Source organism: Canis lupus, chromosome 26 (assembly GCF_011100685.1).
Source record: "Canis lupus familiaris isolate Mischka breed German Shepherd chromosome 26, alternate assembly UU_Cfam_GSD_1.0, whole genome shotgun sequence".
In the NCBI taxonomy this organism is placed as follows: domain Eukaryota; kingdom Metazoa; phylum Chordata; class Mammalia; order Carnivora; family Canidae; genus Canis; species Canis lupus.
This window is the reverse complement of record NC_049247.1, coordinates 13,763,178-13,786,089: the sequence shown is the minus strand read 5'-3', so window position 1 is coordinate 13,786,089 and position 22,912 is coordinate 13,763,178. Positions and strand designations below refer to the sequence as shown.

General features: G+C 48.3%; 1 protein-coding gene and 1 long non-coding RNA gene across 9 annotated transcripts in view; one reads left to right on the top strand and one right to left on the bottom strand.

Moving 5' to 3' along the window:
* Positions 1-22,912, bottom strand: part of RNFT2 (ring finger protein, transmembrane 2) — a 96,917-nt gene that overhangs the window by 55,563 nt on the left and 18,442 nt on the right. The window lies entirely within an intron of this gene.
* Positions 1,250-2,445, top strand: LOC119877586. The gene is made up of 2 exons (XR_005379217.1): positions 1,250-1,415; positions 2,040-2,445. It is a non-coding gene; the product is annotated as an uncharacterized LOC119877586 (long non-coding RNA).

The window sequence follows — 22,912 nt, the reverse complement described above, 5'->3', positions numbered from 1 at the left end:
GGCAGGAGATCATGCAGGAGGGGAAAGGAGCAGAGAGTGATCTCCTTATCAAGCACTTAGCATGGGCCAGGATTTGCACGTCTGCTGTTTCCCTGGTGGCTAGTTATGGCCCGTTCCCATTTCCTGGATGAGAAAGCTCAACAGAGAGAGGGAGGGAGGAATAGATTGTGGGAGACTAAGTTCCTTGGGAGAATTACAAGAGGGAAGAGAGAAGAAACCAGCAGAAAGAGAACTAGAACTGGCTCACAGTTGGGTGATGAAATTTCTCTTTGGAACACTTAGTACCTACATGCTGCCCCAGACTCCGAGAACCTAAGGAGATGGACCCTGTTATCACCAGTCACAGTTAAGACGTGACGAAACATAGGCTCAAAGCGGCAAAGCAGATTGTTCAACTGCTAGACAGGGGCAGGGACAGGGTTCAAATCCAGTCTGACTTCCCATGCTCTGAGCTACTAGGATGCAGACCCGAGGAGTTAAAGTGAGAAACAAAAGATACAAGATGTGTGCATGTGGGGCCTGGGAGAGAACTGAAAAGGGATGATGGATGTCAGAATAATGGGTGCCCTTGTCAGGGGTACTGACCAGAAGGAGGAATGAAGGAGGCTTCTGGGAGCTGGAAATGTTTTATATCTGTGCTGCCCAATACAGTGGCCACTTGTCACACGGCTACTGAGCATTTTAAGTGTGGCTAAATCCAGATTGAGATGTACTGAAAGTATAAAATACACAGGGATCGTCCAAGACTTAAGAGAAAGAGCTCATTAAAATTTTTGTACTGATTACCTGTTGAAATACTACTACTTTGGACACACCGGGTAAAAGAAAATACGCGATTAGATTAATGTCACCTGTTCCTTCTTGTTTAACGTGACTGCTGGGACATGTGAAGTTATCTAGGCGGCTTGCATTACATTCCTATTGAAGAGCGCCGAGATCTTGGAACATATGGACATACATATACATGTTTTACATATAGATACATGCATATGCAAAAATTCGTCGAGCCTGTACATTTATAATTAGATCATTTTACAGCATGTAAGTTGTACCTCAATACCAAAAAAATAAATAAATAATAATTAAAAAAAAAAAAAAAAAAAAAAAAGCCAAGAGCCGGGCAAGCCAGGATGGATGGAGACGAGAACGCGGCAGGTGGGGGGCGGGGCCGGCGGCCGCTCGTTACCCGGCAACGGGCGCTGCCGGTGACGTCACCGGCCGGTGGCAGCCATTAATCCCCCTCCGGGCGGCGCGGGCCGGCCCGGCCGCCTGCCTCCTCCTCCTCCTCCCCCGGGCCCGGATGAGATCACCGCGGCGGGCGGCCGGCTGTCCCCGCGCTCCCAACAAATCGACTCCTCGGCGAGCGCCGGCATCTCATGATCTCATGGCCCCGCGGGACGGCGCCGGCCGATGAGGTCACAGCCCCGCGCCCCCGGCCGCCCCGCTCTGCGCGCCGCGGGCTCCGGGGTCCCCGGGGTCTCCGCGCGCCCCGCGCCGGCCGCTCGCTGACCTCTGCGGACAAAGGAGGTCGCTGTCGGCGAGGGGCGAAGCCGCCTTCTCGGTTCCGGCAGCCCCGCCGCGGGCACGTGCCAGCCGCCCCGGGAGGAGGGAGGCAGGGGTCTCCTGCGTCTGCGCCCCGCCCGGCGCGGGCTCCGCGGCTCAGCGCGCTCAGGGAGCTGCCCCGAGCCCCCGGCTGGGAACGCACCGAGCAAGGCCTCGAACCCCGGCCGCTCCCTTTCCCTGCACCTCTGTCCCGGTTCCTGCTCCACTGGGCCCGGCGGCGACGGCCTCGCGTGCTGGCTGCCCACGGCCTAGGGGACAGCTTGTATTACAGGTCACTGTTCCACGTGACAAACCCACGGCGCAGCACCGTAAGGGCTGGTGTGCATCTCTGCAAGGGGAGAGGACTGGCCGCAGAGCTGGGAGGTGGTCCAGGAGCGCAGCCTTTGTATCACTCTTCGTCACCTTCTCCAGAAGAGGAGGAGGACTTCCTGTTGTCAGCGCTACAAACCTTCTTCTCTCCTCTCTCCCACCCACAGGGTCAGCCATCAGCCGCGGAGGGGCCAATGAGACTCTCAGAAACCTTCACAACTAACTTGCCAGCAGCAGGTTCAACATCACGCACTGCTCACTAACAGCTGCTCAGCAGATCTCAGCAACCTGCATTGCCATGGCTGACAGGGAGGAGGGCGAATGACACTGCCCCCGCGCCGAGCCAGACACCGAGTCGGAGCTTATTACCAAGGGCAGAGCTGTTGGAGGGTACTTTCCAGCTCCATTTTGCAGATGAGAAAACTGAATTTACTTGAACCAAACTCGGATGCCAAAGAAGTACAAGTCTCACTTTCAATGCCATTTGTGCAGAGGAAGCCCTTCTCGTTTCCCTAAATGAGTCTCCCATGAATTATTTTCTGCCTAGTGCTTATCACAATTTGAAGTTTTGCATGTTTGCATGTTTATTTAATGATGAGCTCCCCAACCAAACAAAAGCAGGGACCCGTTTCATTCATGGCATTCCTATACCTACACAGTGCCCGTCATACAGTAGATACTTAATATTCTTGGTGTGAACTCAAAGAATTCGTGGCTCAAGCTGGTAGGCAGTGCTGATTTTCAGATCCAGGTTTGTTTGAGTAGAAAGCCTGGGCTTGTTGCGTTCTCTCTAGGAAGTCCAAGGTTCTTGGTACAAGGACTTTATTCACTGTAAAGTTCCTCAGGTGCTCACTCAGAGCCTATTAATTCTAAGTTTATTACAGGATCAACAAACTTAATGTTCGGGTCTTCCGACCAGCAGCATCCTTGCTTGGTAACAGGAGAGAATAGAGGAGAAATTCGTAGGAAGTATGAAAGACAGTAGGGTTATACGTAATAGCTCAGCAAGAAAGGACACAAAAAGCCACACATAAAGGCAACAAGGGAAGGGTCACTGCAAAACTAAGTGGTTTCTTACAAGCAAAGGAAGGGAGGGAGATGGATGGAACCCAGGATGCGCACACAGGGAGTTTCTAAGGTGCTATTAATTTTCTACTTTTTAAACACAATTATTTGTTATTTTTTTGTACCTTATATGTGTTATTTTTTAAAAAGCCACACGCAGAGGGCACCTGGGTTGGGCTCAGTGGTTGAGTGTCTGCTTTTGGCTCAGGTCGTGATCCTGGGGTCCTGGGATTGAGTCCTGCATCGGGCTCCCCACAGGGAGTCTGCTTCTCCCTCTGCCGATATCTGCCTCTGCGTGTCTCTCATGAATAAATAAATAAAATCTTTTAAAAAAAAACCACACAAGCAGAAAATTTGCCCACTCTTTAAACCAACTGTAACAATTTCATGAGCCAGGGGACAAATCAGTACCCTTATCTACAGATGGGGATACTCAGCTCTGTTACAGAGAAGTTCATCATTTTGCCTAAGATCCCGGAGCTAGTAAGGGGCAGACTGATGTCAAATCTGTCTGATGTCAGCATGGACACTTACCCACCATCACATCTTGGACACTCGATATTAAAAGACCAGAGCTAGTCAAAATGTCTGTTGTCACTTTCTCCCTCACATCCCCAATTTCCTAAAAAAAGTCCTCTCTCTACTCTTCTGGCTTCTATGCCCAGGATGAGGTGGAGGCCAGAAAGCATGCCAAAGGCTAGGCTAGGTCTCTGGTGCTGTGGCCCCAGGGGCCGGCTGACAGAGTCCTTGGGGCCTGCCGCTGGCCCCACAGGAGTCACTAGACTGGGAGGAGAGCTCTGCCCCTCAACTGTAGCAGGCATGCACCCAATTTCATTGGTTGTGGTTCCCTTGATTTAAGAGCTTCGGACCCATGAACAGGAAAGGCTTAGGCCACGTGTCCCAGCAACATGCACATCAGGAGCCTCCTTACAAACAGGGCCTTGCTCCCTGGGACCCAAGAGAGGCCCAATTATAAGGTGTTGATGATTAAGCCTGAAGTGGCCTGGGATCCTGTTAGCTGCAGAAAGGCGGTCTCTTCCCTCTGTCTCAGTCCCAGGTGGATGGACGTGCTTATCTGTCCCCATGTCAGCTACAGTCTTAGGCACAAATGCTCTGGCCACAACTGCCTGAGCCTGCCTGCCTCCTAAAGCACTGGGCATCAGGTGGAAGGAAGAGAGACAGGCAGAGATGGGCAGAAGATGCCTCCTTCCTGGCTGTCTAGAGCCCATGACCTGGAACTAGATGGACATGAGCCCCAGTTGCAAGTCTGTCCTTTAGCTGGGAGGTGACTTTGCCCAAAGGTGACATCACCTCTCTGGACCTCAGTTTCCTTATATCTTCAAAGGGTATGGGGAGGGTGGTGGTGGGGTGATAGGTTTAATAGTGGGCCCCCAGAGATGTCCACATTCTATACCTTGGAACCTGTGATGGTATCTTGCAAGGCAAAAGGAATTTTGTGTCTGTGCAGATGTGATTCAGTTAAGGATTTTGAGAAGGAGAGATCACTCAGAATTATTGGGGTGGGGGGGAGAGACAATGTCATCGCAAAGATCCCTGTCAGAGGGAGGCAGGAGGGTCAGAGTGAAGGGAGCAGAGGTTGGATAGATGTGCTCCGAAGGCAGAGGAAAGGGGTCAAAGTCAAGGAATGCAGGCAGCCTCTCCAAGTGGACAAGGCAAGGAAACCGATTCTCCCCTAGAACCTCCACAAGGAACCGCTCTGCCAACGCTTGACTTTAAGACTGCTTTTGGATTTGTAACCTCCAGAACTGTAAGATAATAAATTTGTTTTAAGCCACTAAATTGACTTAAAATTGTTACAGTAGCAATAGGAAACTAATACAGGGAAGAAATTGTTCCCACCATCACAAGGACAGTGTCAGGGTGGGATGTGCAGATTGTTTTATTTTAAGGTCTCTCCCTGAAGGGCTGGCTCTATGGCAGGATGGGAGGAAGCCAGGATGCAGGCCAGGGCTGGGACAGGGAAGAGGCCTCTGGTGTTGTAGTCCCCTGTCGCCTCTGGGACTGTATCTACCACCAGGACCAGTTACATAACTTGTAATGTCCAGTGGAAACTGAAAAATGTGGAGCCTCTTAAAAAATCATTTAGAATTTCAAGACAGCGGCAGCTGATCATTAAACCAGGCATGGGCCCTTTTGCACAGGCTGCATGTCCATGAAGTGGGCCCTGCCCCCACCCACCACTGCTCCGGCCACACTGACCTGTTACTCCTTGAGCTTGCCAAGCATGCTTCAACCCCAGAGCCTTTGCACATGCTATTTCCCTTGCCTGGAACACTCTTCTCCAGATGTATGCATGTACACTCCCCTTGCTTCTTTCAAATCTTTGCATGAATGTCCACTTCTTAGTGAGGCCTTCCCAGACCATCCTATTTAAAACAGCGGCGCCTGCCACTGCATTCCATTTTATTTTTCTCTACCTCACATACCGCTTATTTATCTCAGCATCTCATTCACATCAGTACCTTGAAAGCAGATACTGTGTCTTGTTCATTGCTGAGTCTCTAGAACCTAGCACAAAAATACTTTTTGAATGAATGGATGGATGGATGTAAAGAGAGTAGAGCCTGGGTGGCTCAGTCAGTTAAGTGTCTGCCTTAGGCTCAGGTCATGATCCCAGGGTCCTGGGATTGAGCCCTGCATCGGACTCTCTGCTCAGCCGGGAGCCTACTTCTCCCTCTCCTCCCTACTTGTGCTGTTACTATCTCTGTCTCTCTCTCTCAAATCAATAAATAAAATCTTAGAGAGAAAGAGAAAGAGTAGGATCATGCTTGGCATGGAGTAAGTACACTGTGACTGGTTTCTGCGCTGTTGCAGTGGCAACATTATCATCATTTCCTCCTAGGGAATGTGGGATGGGGGGGGGGGGGGGAGTCATGCCTTCTAGGGCCCCCTCTCCTCTGCTACTCTGTTTCTTCACTAAATAATAAACTGTGACTACCACTTACTGAGCTGCAGTGATTAGAAAGCTTCACTCACAGGCATGATCTTGTTTAATCTTCATATCAGTATGATTATTATCCCCACTTTACAGATGACAAAGCTGAGGCTTAGAGCCTCACCGAAGGTCCCATGGCTAATAAATGGAGCGACTGAGATGGAACCTGCTTGTCTGACTCCCAGTAGACCCTCTCCACTGACTGCACACAGCCTGCTTCAGAGCAAATGTGCCTTTGCCACAATCACAATTAATTACATAGTTCATCCTCTGTGTTTTGAGTGCCATGCACTATGCACCAGGCCAGGGAGAAAAATGAAACATATGAGACCTAGCTTCTGCTCTTACCAGGCTTGGAGGTTTTTTTCCGGGGTGGGTTGGGGGAGACAAGCCAGCAATCAGAGCATCATATGATGCACACAGAAGTAACCCAGGGACTGTGGGGGCACATGGGTGAGTCACCGAGCCCACCTGGGGCCAGCTTAGGCCCAGGCCTCCTGGGGGAAGTGAGATGTTAACACAGGCCTGTGAGCAGTTAGAGGTCAGCCAGATGGGGTTGAGGTCAAGAGGACAGTGTTCTCAGCACAGGGAACAGGAATTGCAAAGGTCTGGAAGTGACATAAGGGGGGAGGGACCAAGACAACTTCAAAGCAGGCAAGTGATGGGTGGGATGTTAGGCCAGAAAGAGACAAAGGCCAGGCACGCAGTCAAAAAGACTTTCCTAAAGGAGGGTAATTGAGTGGGTAAAAATTAGAGAGGAAGACAAACCATGAGAGACTCCTTTTTCTGGGAAACAAACATAGGGTTGCAGAAGGGGAGGGGGGTGGGAGGATGGGGTAACTGGGTAACAGGCTTTAAGGAGGGATATGATGAGATGAGCACTGGGTATTACACTATATGTTGGCAAACTGAATTTAAATAAAAAAACAAACACACATACACAAAGACTCCCTTGCCTCTGAGAGGCTGCAAGATTATGAATAAAGTGCTGAAATCCTGGGGATGATGGTCTCCTCCTCTTAAAACAGGAACAGCCCTAGACCTGGAAGCCTGGCTGCAGAAAATCCCTGCCTCACCTAGTGCAGGGACACGTGTGTTTTCAGTAATGCCAAGCCTCAGGGGCCTGCAGCAAGCCAATCAAGGCCAAGCCGACCAGGAACCAGAGAGCACGCCCCTCCTCTCTGCCACCATCTTGCTGCCCCTGCACACCTCTGCTGCTGTCGTTCAGCACATATTTATAGAGGGCTGTGATGAGCCAGGGACCCTGAATATGCACACAGTAAGGGAATACGTCTCTGCATTCCAGGGGTCCACTCTTTCTGTCCTGTCCCTGTTCTTTGGTGTGTGTCTCTCCCCTACCTTTGTCAGCCCCCTGAAGGCAAGAATGGTCTTATCCTCACAGCAAAGATTTAGCAGGGGCTGCAAACTCTCTGCTAAGCCTCCCTAATTCATGATTTTATGTGCTCCTCACCGGGCTCCTCCTCTAGGCAGGTAATATTATCTACTAGTCCTCTATACAGATGTGGCTCGGTGGAAGCCTGAAGCTGTGAGCCTGCTCACCTAGTGGCAAAGCCAAATTCAAACCCAGGCTGCCCCAAGATCCTGTCCAGGGCTGGGCACAAATAGGTAACTAGGAAGTGTAACCCTTCCTTCTTTCTTTCTCTCCCTCCCTCCCTCCTTCCTTCCTTGGGCCATTCTGACCTTGGCATTTCTGAGCCCTGAGGAGAAGAGTCAGAGGTCAGCCAAGTTTTAATGGGTTCTGAGCCTCTGATCAACCTCCAATCTCCAACCTCCTGCTGAGTCTTGACCTGTGAGGGTCATGAGGGAAGACATGCAAAAAGAAAAGCATATACACACATTGAGCATCTACTACCTATCAAAAATTGCCGAAGGCAAATTTCACCTGTTTTATTTAAAATTTACTTTCTAGCTCACCTCATATCTTCCCTAAAGCCCTTCGAGGTAAACAGAATGATCTCCTTTCTCACAGACGAGGAAACTGAGGCACAGAGCGGGCAGGTGACTGGCCAGAGGGCGCTACCCACAGTAATGTCAGAACCAGGGTTCAAATTTGGATCTGCCTGCCTCCAGAGCTCACTCTAGGATCTTTTTGGACAAGCCGAGGGTTGAGAAATGTAAGCAAGCTGTGGGCTCCCTTGGGCTAAATCTGTTCCAAGTCCCTTCTTTCTCCCCAGGGAAGGAGGAGCATCTGGGTGCAAAGTGAGGGCAGGACAGCCCCAACCACAGCACTGGAAGCCCAACAGTGGGAAACCTGTAGCCCACCGCACTTCTGCAGGCCTCCACCTGGAGGGCGGACGTGAAGTGGACGCCTCCGAGGCCACCACAGGGAGCTGGCTGCCTCCCTGATTATTTAGCTGGAGAAGAGCAAAATAATCACCACTTAGATGGCTAATTAATCCTTGCAGCACCCCAGAGTCAGTAGGGGTGGCCACCACATAGCTGTAATGTTGCCGGGAAAGGCAGAGTAGGGACGTGGGCCTCCCTGCCTGGCCCTGTGTACTCACACCAACCATTTGCATGCTCCCAGCTATTTGTCTGAGAGTCACTGCACACCTGCCATGTGTCACTGGGTCTAAGCACGAGAACGGCAGATTTCCTCTCTGCCCTCCTGGAACTTAGAGCCCAGTGGGGAAGATGTTCTACAGTTACCAGGAAAAATGCACACGCCAAACTGGTTCCTACTTCCCTGCCATGGCTCTGTCCGGCCCCTCTCCCTGGCATGTTCTGTTGGCTTGGCCTGGCCTGGTTAACTCCCACACATCTTAAAAACTCAATTCTGAGGTCCTCCTATGTAGGAGGACTTTGCTAGGCACTGGTCTGAGTGCTCCTTCTGTTTCCCAAGAGGGCTCTGTGGTCACTGCTTCCCTGCCTACCGACCCATCAGACCATGAGGTTTGAGCTCGAAAGTCCTGGGTCACCATGGCTCCCATGCCCAGCACTCGGTCAATCTGTAGAATGAATATATGAGATGGTCAATCATGTGACCCGGTAACCTGTGGTTCCCCCACCTGTACAACAAGAGTGTCCTTCTGGGTCTAATGTCTGTGAACAACCTCCAAGAGACTGGAGGGGCCTCTGGGATGTCCAAACTGGCATTACTCGTCACAATTGACCCCTACTAAAGTCATAAGCAGGCCAAAGCCTCATGCATCCCTCCTGCATCAGCCAAAATGGCTGGTGTATCCATCCTGGTTCTCTGTACCTGCAAGGAGCTGAAGCTGCTTTGGGCCAAAGCCAACAGGGACTTTGGAGGGATTGTGGCTTACCTCGGGCTTCAGAGGCGCACTGGAGCGCCTCACGGTCCAAGCAGAAGGACCCTCCCCTTGACTGCCAACTTGCACATACGAATGGATCACCTGGGGATCTGGTTAGGATGCAGACTGCCCCAGGTGTTGAATGAATGCACTCAGCTCCCAGGTAACTCAGTTCCTCGGGTAGGGCTCCAGATGGACCCTGCTTGGGCCAGGTGTCTGTGCAGGATTTTCAGCAATGGACAGGTGGGTGGGTGGGTGGGTGGGGAATAGAGGGACACCAGGAACAGCCACAGCCCTGGTCCCCATTCCTGTGTATCCACTTTTTCCCCAGGCGGGCCCTGGGCTGGGGCGGCCACACTGGGGCGGGTGGTGGTGGTGGTGGGGTATTGACTGCAGCTGGGGCAGAGCCGGGCCAGGTCCCTACACAGTGACCGTCTGAACTGGTGAAACGTATCATCTTTCAACCTGGAAAGTGATTTCCAGAGGCCCCGGTGCAGGGGGCCGGGGTGGGGGTGGGGGGGAGCCAAGTGGCAGGAGAGTTTAAATAGCAGCTGTGTTCCTAATTTCCCCAGGAGGAGGCCTGGCCGCCCCTCCTCCGTGCTGAGTGTTTGCCATTAAAAACAAACAGTATCATTTGGTTCAATATAAAATGAATTAAGGGAAATTAAACTGCGGGGGCCATGTGGCAAGCCTTGTCCTCCATTGTCTGAAGCCGTTTTTCATCTTCCCCAGTGAGGAACAACAGCTTGGGGGGTGTGGAGCAAAGCAGGACTAGATACATAAATAAATACTACCCCCCACCCCCCCCCCCACTGCCTTCCGGCATGAGGGGTTTGGGAAATCTCAGGTGGCTGCCCTGTCCCTCCTGTGTCCCCTGGCAGCAGAATGTAGCCTTTGAGAGTCTCCCAGGGAACAGGGTGAGGGAAAAAAAACAAAGCACAACAAGAACAACAGAAAACGAGGTGTAGGCCCCTGAGACTGAGCTGGGCGGTCGGGGTGGCAGAGGGGGTAGATCATGGACCAGACGCGGCTGGGGGTAGGGGGTGTGGTACCTGGATTACTGGGGAGCCATTCCCACCAGTCAGCCACCTCGCTGTACCATTTGTGATGGGGGGAATGGAGTTAGGAAGGTGAGGCACAGGGAATGATGGGCAGAGAGGGCTGTGTGATGCTTAAGACTGGGGGTTCTGGAATGAGACAGCCAAGTTCAAATCTGCCCCCCCACCACCACTTACCAGCTGTATGACCCTTAGCAAGTCACTTACGCTCTCTGCACCTCATCTGCAAATGGGGGCTAGAGGAGTATCAACCTCAGCAGGTTGTTGTGGGGATCAGTTCATGTTTACAAGGCTCTTAAAACAATATTGGGCAAATTACTTACTATTATGTACTATGATATTTAATATATTCTGATGGTTGGCCCTTGGGGCATTTCCCTTGGCACCTGGAAGACCTCGCCTTAAGTCATAGCTCTGCCACAGGCTTACTGTGTGACCCTGGGTAAGTGAACACAAACTTGCTGAGCCTCATCTGCAAACCAGGGATTCTCATGCTGGGACACAGACTGCTAGTGCATCCCCATGTCCATTCTCCTCTTCTTCCTTTAAAATCAGAAGCCTGGGGGCACCTGCATGGCTCAGTGGGTTAAGTGTTTGCCTTCAGTTCAGGTCATGATCCCAGGGTCCTGGGATGGAGCCCCATGTTGGGCTCCCTGCTCAGCAAAAAGCATGCTTCTCCCTCTCCTCTGCCCCTACTCCACCCCACTCGTGCTCACTCTCACTCAGATAAATAAAATCTTTTTAAAAAATAAAATCAGAAGCCTGATTTTTTGTTTGGTCCCTTGGCACCCAGCTAAGAAGATGCTCCCAGCTTCCCAGGCAGTGACTGTGACTGGTAGCCAATGAGATGTCAGTGAAAGTGACGGGAATTATTTCTGGGAAGTCACTCACAAAGTGACAGGGATACTAATGACCGTCGATGCAAAAATCCTAAGTAACATAGTGGCATGCACGAACCAGAAGCATATCAGAGGATACTACATCAGGTGCAAGTGGGTTCATTCCAGCAATGCGAGGCTTAAGAGGAAACCTGATGATGCAGGTTTTTCACTGTAATAGATCTAAGGAGGAAAATCATTGTTCAAGTTCAATGACCAGTTTTTATCTTAAAAATTTCAATAAACTGGCCTAGGTAGATATTTCCTTGATGTGATAAAACATTGGCCTCAGCCCCCAAATCAGCATCTCGTTAAATAAGGAACAGCAATAGTTCGTTTCAAATTTGACTTAGGATCTAGCATCCAGTTATGCAACCAGACTAATTTAGGGCTTGCTACCAGAGGTATTGTGTAAATGTGATCAGCATCTACAATCAGTCAACTTTAAGTAAATGAGATAATGCCTTGATAACCTGGGTGGACCTCATTCAATCACCTGAAAGGCCACAGAACTCTGCAAATGCTAGAAATTTCCATTTTCTTTACATGGAGGAACTAAAGTTAAAGGCTTCATCTATGTTCCAACAGTGATTGGTTGGGGCTGTCTGGGTTGCTGCATTGAGATGATCCTGGGTGAAACAGGGCTGTGATAAATTAGTGATGCCTGACACAGGCTGGTAAGTGGGTGCTTTCAGACTGTTTGCTATCTCAGGCTTCAATACTTCAGGGAGGAGTAGGCACCTAAGCTACAGTCTTTAGGCAGAGCAAAGAAAGAACAAATCCTAGGGGCGACTGTGGTGCTAAGAAGCCTTGTAAGCCACTTGTTGCTTTAGAGTAAAATTAAAAATTAGCCTGGCAATTTCAAATAGTCAAGTCCTTAATAATGACATTTAGCCAAACTCACTTCTGTTGGTTTCTAGCAGAGCCTCTGGCCGTATTTCACGCCTTGGGGTCTTCTATTTCCTGAAGTGGCTGTCTGCTGTAGACTACTGAGTTCCCCCTTAGACACAGCTTTCTTACAAAGGCCAAACTATGAGGAATTAGGAATGTTAATAGTTTCAAACTCCTGATCAGGGTTAGCTAACTTTTTCTTAAAGGGCCAGACATTAAATCTTAGATTTTGTGGGCCATACAGACTCTATTTCCACTACTCAACTCTGTCTTTACAGCATGAAAGAAGCCAAAGACAATGCTTAAATGCACAAGCGTGGCTATGTTCTAGTAAAACTTTATCAAATAAGCACTAGGTCTACAGGTTGGGATCTGCCAACTCTGAACTAGATTTTGTAGCATATTATGCTCCTCAATAAAAGGATTCCATGGTTAAAAGTTGGGGAAATGTCAAACTAAGTGAAATGAATTTCTTGACTGCAGGACTTCTCAGAGCCTCCACTATGTTAATGTGCAAGCAGGGTAGGGGGTGGGATTTATGGTTTGGAGGAGGAGACAATGGTCTAGATAATTACCAAGCGGTGCCTCTGTGCTGGGAGGAGGGGCTGTGGGAAAATGAATGAAAGAAATGAGCATTGTCTTAAGGGGAGGGGGGTGGAGTGACATTTAAGTTGAGTCCTGGAGAATCACAGAATCAATGTGTCAAAGAGTACTAAGCAATTCACAACTATCTAAGGTATCCTTAGAGGAATCTCTATGAAAATCCTTAATAAATCTAAACTGGGGACGCCTGGGTGGCTCAGCAGTTGAGTATCTGCCTTTGGCTCAGGTCATGATCCTGGGATCCTGGGATCAAGTCCCTCATCAGGCTCCCTGCAGGAAACCTACTTCCCCCTCTGCCTATGTCTCTGTCTCTCTGTGTCTCTCATGAATAAATAAATAAAATCTTAAAAAGAAAATTTAAACTGTTTCCACATTACAAAAATCCAGCTGATCCCCATCTCCCCAAAAGCTAACTTTTATATATTGCGTGCCATAAGATATGCAACAGAATGCCCACAACACCCTTTGAGGTAGTATATTGTGCATCCCCCCCTAAATGTCCCACCTTGACCCTCAGGACTCTACTAGAATGAGCTATCTCAACTGGAGTCTGTTATTTTTTTTTAATTTTTATTTATTTATGATAGTCACAGAGAGAGAGAGAGAGGCAGAGACACAGGCAGAGGGAGAAGCAGGCTCCATGCACCGGGAGCCTGATGTGGGATTCGATCCCGGGTCTCCAGGATCGCGTCCTGGGCCAAAGGCAGGCGCCAAACCGCTGTGCCACCCAGGGATCCCTGGAGTCTGTTATATTACAGATTTGACAGATGTAATGAAGGTTACAGATCAGTTGACTCTGAGTCCATCAAAAGGGAGACTATCTGGGTGGGTCTAATCCAATCACTCAAGCCCTTAAAATGCAGAAGGGGAAGAAGTCAGGAAAATATGAAGCAGGAGGAGGAATCCACAGCCCATTTCTAGCTTGAAGTGGAGAAGCCCCAGGAAAGGACAGAGAGTGGTCTCTGGGTGCTCAGAGTGACCCCTGGTTGACACCCAGGAAAATGGGGTCTTTAGTCCTACAACCACACAGAAATAAACTCTGCCAACAACCTGAATAAGTCTGGAAGTAGGTTCCCCTCCAGCACGTCCAGATAGGAGCCCAGCCTGACCAACACTTTGATTTTGACCTTGCGAGACCCTATGCAGAGAACATGGTCAAGTCCAAGCCTGGCTTCTGACCTACAAAACTGTGAACTAATAAATGGGTGTTGTTTTAAGCTTCTAAGTTGGTGGTAATTTGCTAGGCACTAATTGAATAATAGTGGTAGGCCCTATTATTATCTTATTTTATAGATGAGGAAAGGTGAACAAGCAGAGGCGAAGTTGCAGGGTCCCACAACTACTAAGTGACAGTGGATTTCCCAAACAGAATTTGAATGCAAGCGGTCTGGTTTTTAACCATTAGGCTGTGTATCTGTGTGAAATGATCTCAAACAAGTGAGGTGGAAGCTGCATGTAGAACATTATTGTTTGATTAAACAATAATAAAATCAAATATAAAGCTGAGTGGGATAAGGGTACACGTGCGTTTGCTTGAATATGTATACAACAGCTATAAAAGATCCAGGGAGGGGATCCCTGGGTGGCTCAGCAATTTAGCACCTGCCTTTGGCCCAGGGTTTGATTCTGGAGTCCCGGGATCGAGTCCCACATCAGGCTCCCTGCATGAAGCCTGCTTCTCCCTCTGCTTGTGTCTCTGCCTCTCTCTCTCTCTCTCTCTCTCTCTCTCTGTCTCTCATGAATAAATAAATAAAATCTTAAAAAAAAAAAAAAGATCCAGGGATAATTATGACCTCTTTGGGGGGCAAAACAGGTGCGTGGGGGCAGGTGAAGGAAGGGGATTTTTTCCTTTCCAAAAAACATATGCTGCTTTTGGTGTTTTAACTTCTGAATCCTGTGACTCTATAACCTATTTAAAAAAAATAATAGGGATGCCTGGGTGGCTCAGTGGTTGAGCATCTGCCTTCAGCTCAGAGTGATCCCAGGGTTCTGGGATCGAGTCCTGCATTGCGTTCCCCATAGGGATCCTAATTCTCCCTCTGCCTATGGCTCTGCCTGTTTGTGTCTCTATGAATAAATAAAATCTTTAATAATAATAAAGTATCCTCAATAACTAGGGGGATGGCATAAAGTTGGGACACACAGAATGAATGCAAAAGCACTCTCAAGAGAGGACATAAGTTTGGGGAAACCGGTGTGTGGATGTATTAGTTTTCCAGGGCTGCCATCACAAAGTGCCCAGACCGAGTGGCTTGAGCAACAGACATTTATTTTCTCTCAGTTCTGGAGGCCGGAAGTCTGAGATTGAGGTGTCAGCAAGGTTGGTTTCTTCTGAGGCCTCTCTCCTTGGCTTGCAGATGCCTGCCTCCTCCCTGTGTCATTACGTGGTCTTCCCTGTGTGTGTGTGTGTGTGTGTGTGTATAAATTTCCCCTTTTATAAGGACACCAGTAGGATTAGGGCTCACCTAAAGACTTCATTTCAAATTAACTGCCTGTTTAAAGGATATTTCTCCAAACAGTTGTGTTCTGAGATACCAGGGGTTAGAACTTCAACATATGAATTTGGGGCAGGGGGACACAATTCAGCCTGTAACAGTAGGGGAGTTGACTCAGGATCATAAAACACATTTAACCTAGGGTTTCTTGACCTTGGCACTGCTGACACTTTGGATCATTCTCAGTGGTGGGGCACTGGCCTGTGCACATAGGATGTTTAGCAGCATCCTTGGCCTCTATCCACTAAAAACCAATAGCAATCCCTCCCAACCCCATTGTGGCAACCAATGATGTCTCCAGAAATTGCCAAAGGTCACTCCTCACCCCACTAGTTGGGAACCACTAGTTTAACCCCTTCTAGCACCCCCAGTACAGGACTCTGGGGCAAATGCATCTGGCCCTGGGAGAAGTTCTGCACTTTTATACACAAAATGATGTGCCATAAGGACTGGAGCATAGGCCTAGGCCATCCAGACCTGCCCTAGGGTAAACAGATATCTGCTCAGGAGGGCAGGGCAGAGAGGTGAATGCCTGACCTCCAGAAGGGGAGGGAGACACACTCAATGGGAAATCACTCTGAAAGTAAAAGTGCTGGGTTCAGGACCCAGAAAATAGAGGGATTTTCACAGTCTGAAAAGCCTCATGAATCCTCTCTGCTCTCACATCAGAGAAAACTACCTTTCCTAACTTTTGTCTGCTCTCCCTCTCCTGCCCTGTACTTGGAGGCGAGCTGGTGAGGCTGGCATCTCGTGGAGTCTCACTCAACAGGAAGATCGGGTTAAGATGATTTTGGACTTAGGAAGGGCTTCCTCTTTCCTATTTTTTTTTTTTTAAGATTTTATTTATTTATTCAGGAGAGACACACAGAAAGAGGGAGAAGCAGGTTCCCTGTGGGGAGTCTGATTGGGACTCGATCCCAGGACCTCAGAATCATGACCTGAGCCGAAAGCAGAAACTCAACCACTGAGCCACTCAGGTGCAGCCTCTTCCCTATTCTTACAGCAAAGACAGAAAGTTAATCAAATGCTGGGTTCTTTGGAGAAAACACTTAAGCGAAGCCTTCCCTTGTTTTCAGTTGTGGTTGATTCTAGTAACTACCCAGCAAGCTAGGTACATGGCCTTCTACCTTCTGAGAACCTAAGAGGCTGAGAACCTCAAGATGACCACTTTACGGATGAGGAACCTGAGATGTCCAAAGAGTGAGGTCACTTGCTCAAGGTCATGTAAGGAATACATCAAGGTGCCAGAGTTTGAATGAGGTTTTGCTCAAGGCCAGGGTCTTCTATTCTGTGGAGCCACCTCCTCTTACTAGAGCTGGAGAGCTCTTAGACAAATACCAGCTTTTGTTTCCCTCTACCTGAGAAATGGGAAGAATGACAGCTGCCTGCTACCCATACCATTGGAAGGTTGAATAAACCCTGTCCCCAGAATGTTCCAGAACAGTGATGTCCAACAAATGTTCTGGGATGACGGAAATGTTCTATATCTGTGCTGCCCAAAATGGTAGCCTCCAGCCATGGCTGGCTACCGAGTGCTGAAAACATGGCCAGGCAATTAGGGAATGGGATTTTATTTTATTTTATTTTATTTTATTTGGGAATGGGATTTTAAATTTAACTGATTTAAATGTAAATAGTTACATGTGGTGGAACCTGGCTGGCTCAGTTTGTGGGGCATGCAGCTCTTGATCTTGGGGTTTTAAGTCTGAACCCAACATTGCGTTTGGAGATTACTTAAAAATAAAATCTCTATTTAAAAAAATAAATAAAACAAATAGTCACATGTTGCATGTGGCTGCCATACTGGCCAATGCAGCTCTAGAATTCTGGATGAAGAGTATTTCATTTTAATAAAAAGAAGGAGCACTGCGTACAAGCCAGATTTTTTGTTCTTTCTACTTAATAGTAGGAGTTAGAGATGCATGTTTCAAGAACAAGATTTTTGCTCTTTTAACTAGGTCTGGATTAGGTTAATATAAAAACTGGTTTCATACTTATTTTTATATTCTCAGGGTATAGGATCGCCCACGTCAGTCCACAGGTCCTAAATAATGTTGTGGGGTGGGCTGGGGAGGGAAGAATGTGGCCAAGAATCCTATGTTCCCAAGGAAGGAAATAAAATAGGGGTGTGGTAATACAGGTTGAGGACAACCATTTTCAGCAGGGTGGCCAGGGATATGACACGGTCTCAGAATAAGTGACCCTGGAACAATGGAGCAAGACTTGAATGATGGAAAGGAGATAGCCATGGGGACAGAGGGAAGAAAACTTCCCAGAGGGAGGAAACAGTAAATGCAAAGAGCCTGAGAAGGAAGGTGCTGGGTGCATCGGGGAGACCCTGAGGCCACTGGTGGTGGATCCAGAGTGAGCAAGGGAGACAGTCACTGGTGATAAGGTCATATAGTTGGATAGGAGCCAGATCAAGCAAAGCTAAGACATATGGGTCATATAAGTTATCTGGATTTATAATGACAAGTGGGTGTCTAGACATGCAGCCAGTGTGATGGTTTAGGGTTAAGGTTGCCAACCAGTGGTTGCCAACCTTAACCCCATCCCCATTTTGGCTGGCCAATGAGCAAAGCTCTCCTGGGAGGCCCAGGTGTGAGAAGATTCCTGACAGGCATTCCAGTGTCTGGAGGCACCTGGGAATTGGTGGCTCACCCAGCCTCACACGTCAGGGACCACAGAGCCATCAAGCAAATCCAAATGCCAAAAGCCCTTCCAGTATAACGATTATCATATTAAAAACCAACCCACCCTCTCAGTGGATGGCATGGAGGCACAGGACAGAGCATCTGTGCTGTGTGCCATTAGGGGTCCCTGACAGATGTGCTCTTCCCCCTCCCTCCCACCTCCCCAGCTGCAAATGAAGACCCGTCCTTTTCTTCTGCCCAGACAAGGATTGATGAGGATTCGGAAGAGCACTCAGACAGGCAAGGAAAGGCTGTGAACCTTTTCCAAGCCTGCAATTTATCTTGAAGAGACTATTCACATCACTTTTTACAGGCTGGATTATGCTCTGACCTGGCACATTAATCTCGCCGAATAAAATAATAATAATCAGAAAAAGGGAGCTGGACAGTTGCCAGGGAGGCATTAATAATTGTCACCCATACCTTGGCGGCACAGGGAAAGGGTGTCAGGTCCCATCCCCACCCCCTTGCCCCCAGAAGTGCCTGCAAGAGGGGGAAGGGAGTGAAGGAGCCATAGTCTGAACTTGGGGGAATTTTGTATACATGGTGGGGACCCCTCTCCTTAATCAACACTGAGCAATTTCACAAACCAAACCAGGGAATGTACATAGGAGGGAATCTGGCCCTAGTAACTCAGACCAAGGATTCTGGAGTCAGACTCCCTGAATTCAAATCCCTGCTCGGCCACTTACAAGCTGTGTTGTCTTGGGCTATCTCCTGAATCTCTCACTTTGATTGTTTTCTCCTCTGGAGAACATGGATAAAGGCAGTACCTGCTGGAATGTAAAACGGTATAGCCACTGTGGAAAACAATATGGCGGTTCTTCAAAAAGTCAAGAATTATCCCATGACCCAGCAATTCCACTCCTAGGTATGTTCCCAGAAAAAATGTGTTCAAACAGATGCTTGTTAACAAAACATAACAAAAAAACAGATACTTGTACACAAATGGTTGGAATAGCACTTTCACAATAGCTGAACAGTGTCCATCAAACCCAAATATACATAAATGGGTGAATGGGTAAATAAATGGTGGTGTACCCACGCAATAGAATGTGATTCAGTCATAAGAAGAGGTCCTGACACCAGCTACAATGCAGATGAACCCTGAAAGCATTATGTATAGGAGAAGAAGCCAGGCACAGGTTCCACTTATTTGAAATGTCCAGAAGAGGCAAATCCAGCAGATTAGTAGTAGTTGCCAGAGGCTAGGGGTGCATGAGGTGGAGTGACTGTGAGCGAAGTGGGGAAGGCTCCATTTGGGGTGATGAAAATGTCTTAGAACTAGACAGAGGGGACAGTTACATATAACTGTGAATATACCAAACGCCACTGAATTGTAGACTTTACACTGATTACTGGTTAATTTCATAGTATGTGAATAGGACTTGGATTAGAAAAAAAACACAAAAAACAACAGCCCTTGCCTTGTAAAATGTCAGAAGGAAATGAATGTCTGGCCCGTTCAGAGCGAGCGCCGACTCCACATGAGCTGCTCCTCTTGCTAGGTGGTAACTATGGGGTTTGCAACCTTTGGCATGTGATTTAACCCAGTTTCTGCTCCGTGACAAGAGAAACCAACATCTACCATCCCAGGATTAAGGCTGAATGAGACAATGTCTTCTGTAGACTATAAAGTCCACGAGTATGGGGATTTTTGTCTACTTTGTTCACTGATATATCCTCAGTGCCTAGAACAGTGCCTGACACACAGTTGGCACTTAGGTAATATTTCTTGAATGAATATCATGGCTTAACATGCTGCCTAGCTCCTAGGAACTGCTCAGTAATGCTTGGCTGTATTTATCATTATTAGTTTGACTTCTAGGTTTCTTTGAGGCTCCCTCTATGGTCCTTCCTAGCACAGAGGAGTAACTGCTTTGCTTTGTGGATTTCTGCGTCTTCATGACAGAGTTGTTTGGACAGCTACCAAATACAAGAGGTTTAAGCTGAGCTGGAAAAGGAATTTAACTCTTGCTGCTGGTATAAGAGGAGGTGGTGAGATTTAGTGTAGCTGGCTAGGCTATCACTCATTCACTCACCTATCCATCTACCCACCTGTCCATCTGTCTGTCCATACGTCCAGCCATCCATCCATACATCTATCCATCCATCCACCCACCCACCAACCTTCCTCTCCAGTCATCAAATTCATCCATCTACCTATATATCTAATGCATACATGTACCTCTATATACATATAATAAATGCTTCTGAGTGCATATGAGATGCCAGCAACCCACTGACAAACAAGCTAGATGCATTCATTTCTGCTGTCACAGAGGTGACAAGCAGAGAAGGCAGACAATTAAGCAAGCAATTATAGTCAGGGTAGGGAGTGCTAGAACAGGAGTATAGGGTGCTCTGGGAGTCCTCGTCAGGGGCACCATCCCTAGCCTAAAGGGGCAGGGAAGGTTTCTATGAGGCTGTGATCCAAGGAGTGGGAGTTAATTATGACACAAAGCAGGGGAAGGGTCTTTGAGGCAGAAGGATCAGCAGGTGCAGTGGGTAGGAGACTGGATGCCACACAACCCACTCTGGAAACTGTACAAGCTAGTTATGCAGTGTCTCGGTGCCTTGGGCTTCTCATCCAGAAAACTGGATAAGGAGAACATTTATCACGTGTTGGTACTAGTCGGTGTGTGTAGAGACACGAGAGAAGTAGAATTGGGCTGAAGCACAGAGAACAGGGTGAGAGGCTGGGGGAGGGAAAAGGCAAGTGTAGGGAGAATGCAGGTGGACAGGTAGGTGGGAACAGTGGCCGAGGGCTGCAAAGCCTTGCCTGCCTCCTGTCCAGCAATGATTAACCCGCCCCTTCCTCCATCCCATATCCAGAAAGTCTTTTTATCTTTGCAGCATCTCAGGCAGGGTTTTGTTAATATCTCAATTCTTCACAGGATGAAATGTGTTCAGGGGCGCGAAGTGACTCACCAGAGGCCTCGTGGCTAGAATGTGGCAGGGTTAGGAGGGGCCAGGAGCTCTGGCATGTGGCTGGTTCAGGGCCTGGCAGGGACCCTCCTGCAGTGGCCAGCCTTGGGAGTTGGAAGATGTGGGTTCTTACTCTGATTCTATCACTGAGTGGCTGGGTGTCTTGTACCTCGTTCAGCCTCAGGATAGTCAGTGAAGAAATGGCCAAGGACACCTGCTCCCTAGAACCTGCAAATGTGACCTTATCTGGAAAAGGGGTCTTTTAAGAAATCATTAAGACTCTTGGCATGAGGGCGCCTGGGTGGCTCGGTTGGTTGAGTGTCAGCCTTTGGCTTAGGTCATGATCCCAGGTCCTGGGATAGAGCCCAGGCTCTATGTCAGGCTCCCTGCAAAGCTGGGGGGGGGGGGGAGGGGTGTCGGGTCTGCTTCTCCCCCTGCCCATGTGCTCTCTCTCGCTCTCTCTCTCTCATTCTTACTCTGTCTCTCAAATAAATAAGTAAAAATCTTAAAAAAACAAACAAACAAAAAAAACTCTTGGCATGAGAAGAAAATCTTGGATTACCCAGGACCCTAAATGCAATCACTTATATCCTTAAAAGAGACAGGGACACTTCATGCACAGAGAAAGCCACATGGCCAAAGAGGCAGAGACTGGAATGGAAGCCACAAGCTACACCAGCAGCCACCAGAAGCTGGAAGAGGCAAGGAATGGATCCTCCCAAAACATCTAGAGGGAGTGCTGCCCTCCAACACCTTGATTTCGGCCTAGTGATATGGACTTTGGACTTCTAGCCTCTGGAACTATGAGAAAACAAATTTCTGTTGTTTTAACGAACCAGACACAGGGGGATTTGTCTCAGGATCATGAGTTTTTCATCTAGAAAGAGGTGATAATAAATTCTCTCTTACAGGGCTGATGAGAGCCTGAAGTAAAGATATGGGAAAGAATCTAGCAAGAATCAGACTGTATTAGGTGTTGAGTAACCATACCTGCCTGCTTTCCTTATCCTTCTCCCACATCCACTTTGAAGTAGAGCTTGGGCTGTGAAGCTGTGAGGCTCTGGGTAGGAAGCCCAGCAATAGCATGAAGCGGTAACAGTTCTGTGACTCTGAGAAGCCACCTACCCCCTCACCGCCCATCTCCTACCCATCCATGAGAGTGATGGTACCCACCTAAAAGGAAGGGGCCACATAAGGAATCACACAAGAAATACTCTTAGCAAAGTTCAGGTACACAGTTGGTGCTTAATAATTCCAAGCTATTATTATTCCAGACAGTTGATGCTCAGTGAGCATCATCACGTGGCTAGGTTTATGTCTCTTGCCCTCAGTGGACACTGAAAAGATTTCCATCTTATTTCTATCTCGAGATAGTCCACTGGAAGGCACAGGGTAAGGACTGAGTAAACTCCACTTTCTTCACCATGTCGCTCACCCACCTGTTTACTGAGACCTACCCTGCCTGATGCTGCACTCAGTCTTGCAGACAAAACAGACTTTCAGTTTATGGGAAGGAGGACATGGGCCTAATAATCATATGAACAGGTAATCCCAAAGTGTCACAGTGCTAAGAAGGAGAAGGTTTGGGGGATCTGAGTGGAGGCCCCAGAGATGAGCATCTGGGGCCACCCCCTGACAAAGCAGCCCAGACTGGGGAGGGACTAAAGCCAGTGTAGATGCAACAGTGGCCTCTACTCTTAAAAGTGTATAATTTGGGCAGACCAGGTGGCTCAGCGGTTTAGCGCCGCCTTCAGCCCAGGGAGTGATCTTGGAGACCCAGGATTGAGTCCCACGTCGGGCTCCCTGCGTGCTTCTCCCTCGGCCTATGTCTCTGCCTCTCTCTCTCTCTCTCTCTCTCTCTCTCTGTCGCTCATGAATAAATAAAATATTTTTTAAAAAGTGTATAATTTGATAAGCTCATTACATGCACACACCTGTGAAACCATCACCGCAGACAAGACAGTGACTATATCTATTACCCCTTGGTAATCCCTCCCTCTGATCCCTTTGGGCAACACTCTAGCTCAGTTACATTTTCTGAAGTTTATATAAATAGGATTATAAGGTATACTCTTCTTGGTTACAGTTTCTTGTACTTAGCACCATTGTTAACTATTTTAAGATTCATTTATTGTTGGTAACAACAGAGCTGACCCTTGAACAGTACACCATCAGGGGCACTGACCTTCGCGCAGTCA